Below are 12,273 nucleotides of genomic sequence, written 5' to 3' on the forward strand. Positions count from 1 at the left end.
ATGGCTGTCACAGCATACCTAGGTTTTGATATAGTTGGAGCTGGACAGTAGTTTCAAGTTACAAGTTTTAGTGTCACATGTACTTTGCAGTATAGCAAAATTCTTGTGCCACAGTTGCAGTAGTGCAAGGAGGGGTAAATAAACACAGGGGGGCAGTAGCAGGGACCTTAAATAAAGGGAGTTGAAGAAGGACTGTACAGTACCAAACAGCCAAACTATCCATACATGCACACATTATACAGCCATAATGTAGTATATGTATACACCGACACACACACAACCACTATACTTGCATGCAAAGCATAAATAATCATGGACATGTACATTTAGGATTCTGACACCTTGTAGGAAAAAACTGTCTCTGAATTGTGTGGTGTGGGTGGTAATGCTTCAGAAGCGCTTGCCAGAGGGAAGCAAAGAGAAGAGAGAGTGAGCTGAATGGCTGGCATCCTTGATGATCGACTCAGCCCTCCTCTGACAGTGCGTTGAGTAGATCATTTGAAGCTGAGGGAGGTCAGCCCCAATGATTTTGGATGCAATAAATCAATTGATGTACCCTACTTAAGTGTGTTGACATTTTTGCATGCACACCTTTCCCTATAGAAACTTTCATAGTAGGCTATTGGCAAGAATTCAAAACTACTTTCACCCTTGCTTTTACATGCAAATTTAAAATAGAAACCACTTGTGAATAACCAAGAATGTTTTAACTCATTGAGTGCCAAAAACATAATATTACGTTTTTAGCTTTTTTTTTAAATTCCGAAACTAGACACGAACACACCTTATATGTGATTTTGGGAACTCTGTGATGAATGGAAATTAAATATATGACGATCGAAAACTCATGAAAATGCACAATCTGGACATTTTATCATAACTCGGTTGTAGTGTTAATTTCGTCAGACGAGACTAGAGAAAAAATGTTCGTCAACAACCTTTTTTTCCATGACTAAGACGAGACGATGACAAGACTGCACTAATGTCCTGAAACACTGACTAAGACTATCTTAAGATGCATTATTGTTGACGAAAAAAGACGAGACTAAAATGTTTTGCATGAAATAAAAACTAAGATAAAATCTCTCTTCATTTTCGTCTAAAAAATGAGAAGCCAGAATAGCTGTTACGTTTTCAAAATATTCCGAATGAGTTCAGGTTCATGCGCAGCAGCTTTCCTGTAGGCTAGTCTACGTGCTGTTGCTGCAACTAGACATTCTCTGCTGCAACCCTGTACGAAACTACATGGAACAAGAACACCGGAGATTTCTGCCAGAGTTAGCAAGCTAACTACCTAGGCATTAGGCCACAATGCTACATACCCAGAAGTTGAAGCTTCTCTCATACATATACAGATTAACATCCCCCAGAATGTCCATATGAAAATTTTCAGCAAGTAATGTCAACTATTTAACTAGTTACACTGATGATGCAAAGTTTGCTAGCAAGTAAGCTAATATGGAAAGTTAAGCTAGCAAGTTAGCTAAGATAGAGAGTTTGTGTTGCGTTTGGGGAGCATATTGCCATCTAAGCGTGGACGGAGTAAACATTCATACTTGAGTCTAAGACAGTGTTTCTCAAACTTTTTCAGATGAAGGACCACTTAACTAATCAATAAAAAAGAAACGCACGGACTACCTAGCTAAAAAACAATTAAAAATAGACCTAGCAGTATATTAGCCTACACAATACTCACTGAACCACCTTGCTTATTGTCTTTGCACTTTGCTTAATTGTGTCAGAGGATTCATATGATTTAAACTGGCATATCTGACATAGACAGTGTTGTAGAACTGTTTGAATTTACATACAAGTTGGTTCAATATTGCAAACAACTCATCTATATTATATTTTACCAGGTCTGCTCGTGGACCACTTTGGATAAGCTTGCGGACCACCAGTGGTCCCCGGACCACACTTTGTGAAACACTGGTCTACGAAGATCATGACAGTGGTCCAGTCAAATCTTTTACTGTCTATGGTCAAATCCCAGCCGAGCTATAACTGTAGCTCGACTTACCTGTGCATGTAAACATACTGACTGACTGAAATAATTTGTTATAAAAAAAGACTGAAATGTTTTGACTAAAACTGACTAAGATAGCTTTAGTTTTCTTTTGACTAAAACTAGACTAAAATTACGAGACTTTTAGTTGACTAAAACTTGACTAACAAAAATGATATTTGAATGACTAAATATGACAAAGACTAAAAAGGACATTTCGTCACAAGACTAAGACTAAGACTAAATTAAAAATAGGTGACAAAATTAACACTACTCGGTTGCCGCTTTGGGTCGAATCAGTGACGCATGCACGTCAGGTCAAAACCAGGCCATTTTCGTGGGTCTATCACTAGGTGGCAGTCTCGCCAGGTCTCGCTGATCACTTCCCGGAAAGTTTACACAAGTAAGTAACAGGCAACACCAAAGATTGTTAAGGCGGAGCAAGATACTTCGTTGTAGCAGAGAATGTCTAATAAGGAGGTATGTTTGGAGTCGAAATCGACTAACCGGCCCCGTTAGAGGGCCCCAGTGAGATTGGTGGGCTGCAGTCACATGGTATACGCAACCGTCTCGTCTGATGATGATGCACGTAATCGACGTCCGAACAGGAAACGTTTCGTGGAATGTTTTTAAAAACAGAAGGAACGTGTTGTACCCTTTCTTTTACTGTCTATGGTTGTACCTTTTAACAAACAATATTTTGTTAGCTTTGATGATCGGTCCTGTGTCGTGACTTTTGCTTTGCTAAGACAACGGTCCAAACCAGCGATGGATTATTGAAATGTACATGGACAAAGCTAACAAACTATAGTAACATCACTTTAACAAACGTGGTATGGTAGCTCCGATTTCCAATCGATGTGTCAGTATACTGCCCTCAAATTTTATTTGTGGTTTCATTACAATCTTTGTGCAAACTCTAATGTTAAGCTGATGGGTTTACAATCCTGCTGCACGGTTACCTCCCTTACGAAAAAAGTACTAACGTTATAGGAATCTTATAGGAATACTATAGTATTTTAGGACATACTAGGTCTAAGTACTATAAGACTACTATAGAAATACTATAGCGTCTATAGAATATTATAGAGGTATTACAACATCATAGAATTATGTTATGTTCCGCTTGGGCTGTCTATTGTTGTTGTTGTTCTGTGGAGTATGTGTTGTGTGTGCAATTGTTGTTGTGTGTTGTTTTGGTGGGCTGATGGTTGTTGTTGACTGTTATTGAAAAAAGAACACTAACTGTAGGCATAGTAATTGCTCTTGGATGGGGATTTAAAGCAAGGTTCCTATTGATCTCCTTCAGATAATGTGGCCTCTTCATTTTCAACTGGGAAGGACCTGCATGGACTTGAGAATACAGAGCCAATCGGTATACAGTATTAGACACACACTCACACACACACACACACTCTCGGAGGAATCAACGCTGTTACACCTATCCTGTAGATGTCAATTAATATGAATTAAGACATGTCACACCTTCTTATCATATGGCGTACATAGGCCCATATTCTAACCAATTGTACAGCTGATACAATTGTACATCTCATAACAGCTTCGGTGTGTCGTCATCGTCTTGCTGTCCCCCATCCGTTCTGTGATTGGTTTCTTCGTTGAGGTGACAATTAGGTCCATGGAATCCAGGCTGCCTAGCAGCGTGAATAAAATCTAGGCTAGGCAAATCCGGCTAGGCAAGGCCATTGAGTAAAATTTGATGGTTTTACCTTTCAGATTGATACCATAACATCAGTGTTGGGTAAGCTACTTGGAAATTGTAGTGAATGTCCAGACACAATGCTTTGCGTTACAGCTAGAGAGATGGAACTTTGCACGCTCCATGTGGGTCATGTGCAGAAGGTCTGACTTGAATTTCAGCCTCGTAGCTCCATGCTACCACCCAAAACTCCACCTCTGAAGTGGGAGTGGTCAACTTTTTTTTTGTTTTTCCTTCACAGTTTTTTTTGTGAGTGTCTCAGAGATCCCACCTTTGGAGCAGTTGTCAGGAGCCTCAAGGCGGTGCCGTTCGTCTTGGTCCCATCCCTCTAGCACCTAGCGTTACCGCTCCAGAAGAGAGAAACCTTGTACGTTTCGAACAGTTTATCTCCTTCCGGGAATAATCCACAGACTCCAAACTGAGCCTGGCTTGTTTGCGATGTCCTGTTGTTCAACATATTCTGATTTCATACTTATCGGACCAACATAAGTGAGTTTTTTTGGCTAAAAATCGCTAAACGTTAGCAATTCCACTGCTTTGTTATTTTACTATGTGGTGGTGGAGATAATCACGTACAAGAGGTTTCGGTGGGCATGGCTGTCGTTCCTTAAATTGGTGGACATCGGGTTGAGGGCTTTTGTTGTCCTCAATGCGGGCCTAATCCAAGGTTGGATTATCATCACCATGATCATCATCATCATCATCATCATCACTATTGCTATTATTATTATTATTATTAGTAGTAGTAGTAGTAGTAGTAGTAGTAGTTATACTAGTAGCAGCATTACAATTGAACACAACTGAACATATAACAACAGGTATGTGCTCCTTGCAGGGCTGTGGTGTTGGATGGCACCACACTTGGTTATTATCGCTGGTTTGACAAGCAGCCCCAGACTACACCGCCCACTCAGGACCAAGGGAAAGAAGGAAGATAAGTATTTTTTAACATTGTATTTGTGTGCAATCCTTCAACTTTTTTGATATGTATTTACAAATGAACATCAGTCATAGTATGACATATGTCAAGATTATATTATACAAATATAATTATACAAAATAAATGACAGGTATCAATTTTGCTTTTCATTCCAATAGTCATAGTGATCGAATTCTGATCAAGTCCCCACACCTCAGGGAGGCCCTGAAGAGGTATGGGGAAGGTCTAACTGGGCAAGATGAATGGGCTCAACTTCTGGTGGTTGCAGAGAAGGAGGCCCCATTTATTTTGCCCCTTTTGAGGAATATGGCTGAGGAGGGCCACATCATCAAGCCTGATGAACCCTACAGGGCTCTTTTCAAAGAGCTGGCTAAGGCCACGCCAGCTTGTGCTCTGTGTCATTTGGGGCCTGAGATGGACAGCATTATTAAGTGCCTCATGACATCCTGGCTTGGCCCCCCACTTAAGGCCTCCGCTGGAAGAGGTGTTGAGGGTGGCAAAGGCTCCATTCCAGCAAGTGGCTGAAGAGGAGGACATTATGGAGCCTAATGCTGGTGATGTGGATGATGCCGTTTTCCCCTTCCTCCCCATCCTGAGAGCCAGGGGTGTGTATGAGGCGGATATAAGGAGGAAAAAGACACCACCAGCAGCACGAGCAGCAGCGGTAACAGGAGCAGCAGCAGGAGCAGCCGGAGCGGCACCACCAACACCAGCAGGAGCACCAGCAGCAGTAGCAGGAGCGGCACCACCAGCACAAACCATCACAGCAATTATGCTCAGTTTCATGATTATGACATTTATCCATGTCAACAAATCAACATCACATCTGGCCCACGCCTTAGCGCTTCAGCAGGTGATTTTCTCTGGTGGATCAAAGCACCGGCTGGTCGATCAAAGCTGGGCTGCAACTAATGATTAATTTCATTGTTAATTTATGATCAATTGATTCATCAATTGTCACAGCTCTACATAGTGGGAGGCGTAGTGGTAGTAATCAAGAGATCAAACAGTGGCTGACAAAACAAACACAAAAATTTAGCACACTAAATAGTTGCTATAATATCATTATTGATTATGTTAAAGCAAGATATGGTAGTCATCACAATATGAAGATAGAGCTCATACAAGATTTTTTTTTTTATAGTAAAAAGTAAAATTTATGACACCATTGCTCAGACCAGTACAAACACCTATACCCCTTGACAAAGAAGGTACAGAGAGAAGTACATACATAGTTCCCCAGAAGTGGTTGTGCCTTACCAAATTAAACTGACAAATTCACTGTAATTAATCTGTAATTAATGTTCTGTGTTGCCTTCTTGTGTATAATAAAGTGTATTTTTCCCACCTGCCATCTTTTCTTTGACTTTACACAAAAATATCTATTATATGCTGTAAAAGAAATATAATAATAAGCAGCAGTAGCACCACCACCAGCAGCTGCACTACCAATAGTTAGAATTCTATTGTCACACTTTGCTCATATATATATATATATATATATTTACCAGGGATAACACGGGGCAAACGGTTCAAACGTGACAGCCCTGCAAAGTACCATTCGGCTGCATTTTCTGACAGTTTTGGATGCACAAAAGTTCATGAATCAAACCAAGCACCTCATAACATCTATATTGTGCTTTTATCTGATATATGCAAGTGTTTTGATATGAAATAAACATGATTTGCATGACACCACCCTGCTGGTCAGTTTTGACCTACGCGACAGCCCTGCAAAGTACCATCCACACAGCCAGTCGGCTGCATTTTCTGACAGTTTTGGATGCACAAAAGTTCATGAATCAAACCAAGCACCTCATAACATCTATATTGTGCTTTTATCTGATATATGCAAGTGTTTTGATATGAAATAAACATGATTTGCATGACATCACCCTGCTGGTCAGTTTTGACCTACGCGACAGCCCTGCAAAGTACCATCCACACAGCCATTCGGCTGCATTTTCTGACGGTTTTGGATGCACAAAAGTTCATGGATCAAACCAAGCACCTCATAACATCTACATTGTGCTTTTATCTGATATATGCAAGTGTTTTGATATGAAATAAACACGATTTGCATGACATCACCCTGCTGGTCAGTTTTGACCTACGCGACAGCCCTGCAAAGTACCATCCACACAGCCATTCGGCTGCATTTTCTGACAGTTTTGGATGCACAAAAGTACATGGATCAAACCAAGCACCTCATAACATCTACATTGTGCTTTTATCTGATATATGCAAGTGTTTTGATATGAAATAAACACGATTTGCATGACATCACCCTGCTGGTCAGTTTTGACCTACGCGACAGCCCTGCAAAGTACCATCCACACAGCCATTCGGCTGCATTTTCTGACAGTTTTGGATGCACAAAAGTTCATGGATCAAACCAAGCACCTCCTAACATCTATATTGTGCTTTTATCTGATATATGCAAGTGTTTTGATATGAAATAAACATGATTTGCATGACATCACCCTGCTGGTCAGTTTTGACCTATACGCGACAGCCCTGCAAAGTACCATCTATTCGGCTGCATTTTCTGACAGTTTTGGATGCACACCAAGTTGGGTTGATGATGCCATCCCAAACCCTCAAAAGCTTCCTCTGCCTTTAAGTCCATGTGAAATGTTTTTTTGCCAAAGTTGAAACTATTGCTTTACGTTCTCATCATGTCATGCTCATCCAAATGTAAGCTACGCATGGTCATATTTTGCCCAGTTGAGGAAAAATTAAAATATTCAGAGGGTGAAATAAAATAGCATATGTTGTTCATCCGGATGCAAGGAAGCATCTCCAAGAATTTTTAATGCCCAGGTACCCGGTTACCTCAGTAAGCCCCCTCAAAGGTGTAAAAATGTAATATTTTGAGTTGCCAGAATTGTGGAACCACTGGTCAGATTTGTCTGAAATTTGGTATGCTTATTACTTAAGATATGTGTTATAAATAATGTTTCTGTCATTTGTGTACCTCATGTGCAAAAATGGGAAAATTACATTTATTTTAAAATATTACAAATGTTGCAAGCTTTTGACTTTATAGTCAAGCAGGTGATACATCTTAATAATTCAAGCATGTTTCTCATGTTATGTATAAAAATATTTTTGTAATTTGGAAATTATAGCTATTTCTGTAATTAGACTACATGCCCCATGACGTGTAGCGTTCATTTCAACGCTGCTTTATAACAATGGCGCCGAATTTGTAGTTCATTAAAACGGTTTTGTATTAAAACATAAACAAAATATTGTTAGGATGCAAAACACTGGCACAGACGACTTTTGCTGGGTATAATATGTATATAAATAGTTAAAGCAAGTTGGTACATGACTCACGACATTGGCATTCAATGAAAATGAGTATAATTCCACAAAATATCGAAAAACGTGTACTTCTGACCCTTGTTGCTAGGCAACGCCCCGTAGGCCTACCTGCTTGGCTGAAGAATAAGGAGGCTCGTTATCCTAATCTTTGCTGTTCAAAGCAACATAAATAGATAATAATAACACTTAAATTGAACAGGTAACAAATGAAGATGTTGGTCAGACTGTAATTAGGACAATAGCAATATTAAGTGTTAGTATAATTTGTATTTTAGTAAATTTAGCATATTCTTTATCTCTACTGTCCTACTGCTTAGTTGTGTTTTTATATTATATACTTTAATTACTCTTTCTGCTGTTAAAGAATGTGTTTGTGTTGTATGTATGCTGCTGAGACCTTGAATTTCCCCTGGGGATCAATAAAGTATCTATCTATCTATCTCTATCTATCTAGCAATAGGCTAATAAACAAATACCCATTCAATCAATGATATAATAACAAGTTATAGTGCTTTACTGCTTAATGGACTAAGTGCATGTTGAACAAATGTGCCTTTAGACGCCTTTTAAAAACACTGTAAACTATCACAGGAACAGAGAGCACTGTGCAACTTATTGCACCCACATGGAACCACTGAGGAAGTCTTGAATTTAGCGTTCATGAGTAGGCCTAGACAGAACAAATGGTAATCAGAAGACAGCATGGCGGTTGGGGAAGTACATTTTGATCATTGAATTGAAATAACAAGCAGATCCAGTCAGTGTCCCATAGGCCAAAGTGAGAGATTTAAATGTAATGCTGGCTACTAGGCTACAGGGGGAGTGTAGGAGAATAGGCCTAGGAGTGGATATGCATGCCCAATATCCATACCCCATCTTCTTTCTTGCTGGAACAGTTGGCTACATATAATGTATTTTCACTGTAGGCCTATTGACACATTATCTATGTATCTATCTAATTTTAATTATGGTAGCCATACTGTAGTACATGTGAGATTACAACAATAATAATGAATGTAGTAATACAAACTAAAATGACTAATGAGTAAATGAATGAATGCCTTTATTGTTATTGCATTGGGTGTTTGTGGTGCTGATGGTGTTTGTGCTGCTGTTGGTGCTGCTCCTGCCACTGACACAGCTGCAGCTGGTACTGCTACTGTTGCTGGTGGTGCCTCAACAAACTGCTGCACATTCTCTGACTAAGGGAAAAGCGCATCATTGTTAGATATGTATGTACAAATGTCTTTAAACACAATGGTTGCACTTGAAATCATTTATCCTTCTCTTTTTAAGTATTTTCTGTGTTTTTAAGGAATGAAGCAAAACTACAGCAATTTAGACAGCTTGATACAATTGTACATATATACCTGGAGATTGAAATCTGCATTAAAGGCTGGTAGTGGTGATGCTGCTGCTGGTAGTGATGCTGCTGCTGGTGCCCAGCGTCCTTGCCCTATTGGGGGGAGAGGCGCTGTGCCCCAGCGTCCTTACCTCATGGGGTGGGGTGGGGTGGGGTGGGGGTTGGAGGGGGTGAGGGGGTGAGAGGCGCAGCAGGTGTTTCTGCTGCTGCTGGTGTTGCTGGTGATGGGGGTGATGGTGGTGCCTCAACAGACTGCTGCAGCTCAACAGATTAAAGGAAAAGCGCATTATTGTTAGATATGTATGTACAAATCTGTTTTAGTCTGTAAAACACACTGGTATGCAAAAGGTTTTAGACAGGTTCATACAATTGTATATATACCTGGAGATTGTAATACGATTGTATGAGCCGCACCACCTGCCTCAGCTTTTCAGCAGTGAAAGCTTTACGCCCTTCACCTTTTCCTTTAATGCATCAAAGTGTATCAAAATGACCATAGTGAGGAACAAAGTTAAAGTCAAATCATGTTGCAACAGCTGTGTGCATGCAGTTGAAACAGTAATAGCTGGTTATTCAATATTAACGTACCGTCACTGACTGAGGCAAAGGGCCACCAAAGCGCCTGTGTTGTTGTGGCAGATATTCAGGCGAGACAAACCCTGACTCAGTGCTGAGATAGAAGGGTGTTAAAGTGTAATCAGATTCAGTAGTCTGCATAATTTTGATCTTTAAATAAGGAAATTGAAAACAGAATGCCAGTCATACCATGTTCTTTTATCAGACGACCAATTGCCAGCCGGCAATATGTGCCACTGATATCAGGGTCAACGTATGGCCTCTCACCCCCAAAGCATCTGTAAGACAGTACGCTCAGTGTCATTAAAACAAATGTTAAGGTTCCTTTTCTGAACTTCAAGAAAGGATTGACACAAAAACAAACCTAACACCACTTTCATTTATACATACCACTTGACACACCCCTATTAGTGTACATGTTCAGACTTTCAATGGCACTACAGAGTGGGCTGATCTCAGTGCAGAAAAGCTACACGTTTATTGGACAAGCGCCACAAAATCGTCATTTCCAGGGAAGCCCGGCGTCTCTGGGAGTGAATGGGACAGTGGGATGGCCCGGACGCCGAGCTTCTGTGTGATGATTGGAGGAACCGTCATAGAGGCTGGACAACGTTAGGTAGCGTGCTATGTAACGGTGTAGGCTACATTATGCCATGTCTGCCATGCCAACTCTAGCCTACTGTTTGGCCTATTCTGGGTTTTGGGATAATTTTTGCCCTCAAAGAACAATATAGCACCTTAATAATATTAATTTAATAATTGACCATTTTTATCAGAGCTTCCCCTGTTCCAAATAGCAGCAATCGCCACTGATCTAATCATTGAAATGTTGTTGAATAAATATTACATATACCTGTGAAATTGAAGGTGGGTGACTCACTGCTGAAGTCAACCCATACGGCAAAAGCCAGGGGTGCTCCAGCCTCACCACTGCACCGATTCTTCATCTGAAAACAATATAAAAAAGATTATACTTTCCCTCTCTTTTAAAAGCAGCCTCCCTCCCTTTCTTTCTTCACTGTACCCAATATTAGCGGGTGCACATCTTTACCGTCTAGCAAAGTCACCAACTTTAACATTACAGCTACACTGTCAGGCTAAAAAATACCCTGCCACTGATTGAACTCCACGAGGCCCGGCTGGCCCTCCTTCTCTTTTGCACCACCGTCCTCTGTCTCTTCAAACCTTTAATTATGAAGAAAATTATGAACATTTAACATGAATTGAGACATGTCCCACTGTATATATTCTGAAAGCCTGACCTACTTTCCTGCAGACTTTTGCATATCATACGATCAGTTGTAGGTGTGATTTAACATACATTAGGACATGTCCCACTTTCCTGCAAACTTTGGAGGACATAAATCTATACATGGCTCTATTTTACATAATGGCGAACGAGGTACACATATGATACGTTTCGAGCTCCAACTCAAAGGCAAAGCAGTTTCAGCCATGCAAACCATATCCATAACCATACCTACCACGCCTTTTGAACGCCTGTGGTGTGGAGATATGATTTAAGCTATAATAAGTTATATTCCTCCCTTCTGTGTGATTAATAAAACTATATGCCAGGATGACACCACTGTTCAGAGTGACGTGACGAGCGCAGGTAGTTTTTAGTGCTTAATAAAACCATATGCCAGAATGAGATTAAGCAAACATAAGGGTGGAATATACAGTAGGTTAGACATGTCTTACCTTGACGAGGCAAAGGAGCAGCACTGCATACGAGAGATCCCTCTTGAACTTCTGCAGGATGTAAAGGTAAAACTGTTAAGAAAATATATGCTGGTGGTGTTGCTAGGGTAGATATGGTGGTTGCTATGCAAAATAACACGGTTGCTATGGTGGTTGTTAGGGTAAGCATGTTGGTTGCTATGGTGGTTGCTAGCTTGACATTATTCAAGTGGTTGCTAGGGTAATTAAGATGGTTGCTAGGGTATTGCTAGGGTAATTAAGGTGGTTGCTTGGGTGTTGCTAGGGTACATATGGTGGTTGCTATGCTAAATACTGTGGTTGCTATGGTGGTTGCTATGGTCATATTATGGTGGTTGCTAGGGTAATTTGAATGGTTGCTATGGTGTTGCTAGGGTAGATATGGTGGTTGCTATGCAAAATAACATGGTTGCTATGGTGGTTGTTAAGGTAAGCATGTTGGTTGCTATGGTGGTTGCTAGCTTGACATTATTCAAGTGGTTGCTAGGGTAATTAAGATGGTTGCTAGGGGCTAGGGTGTTGCTAGGGTAATTAAGGTGGTTGCTTGGGTGGCGCTAGGGTACATTTGGTGGTTGCTATGCAAAATAACATGGTTGCTATGGTGGTTGTTAGGGTAA

At 40.5% G+C, this 12,273-nt stretch overlaps 2 long non-coding RNA genes across 2 annotated transcripts; one reads left to right on the plus strand and one right to left on the minus strand.

Moving 5' to 3' along the window:
- Positions 1-2,680: 2,680 nt before the first annotated feature.
- Positions 2,681-4,654, plus strand: LOC125303424. The gene is made up of 4 exons (XR_007195055.1): positions 2,681-2,788; positions 3,315-3,380; positions 3,967-4,392; positions 4,561-4,654. It is a non-coding gene; the product is annotated as an uncharacterized LOC125303424 (long non-coding RNA).
- Positions 4,655-9,041: 4,387 nt separating this feature from the next.
- On the minus strand, positions 9,042-9,464 carry LOC125303997. Its single transcript, XR_007195154.1, has 2 exons — positions 9,366-9,464; positions 9,042-9,197 (listed from the first exon to the last, which is right to left on the minus strand). It is a non-coding gene; the product is annotated as an uncharacterized LOC125303997 (long non-coding RNA).
- Positions 9,465-12,273: the final 2,809 nt, after the last annotated feature.

The sequence above is a fragment of the Alosa alosa genome, chromosome 11, assembly GCF_017589495.1.
Source record: "Alosa alosa isolate M-15738 ecotype Scorff River chromosome 11, AALO_Geno_1.1, whole genome shotgun sequence".
Classification (NCBI taxonomy): Eukaryota; Metazoa; Chordata; class Actinopteri; order Clupeiformes; family Clupeidae; genus Alosa; species Alosa alosa.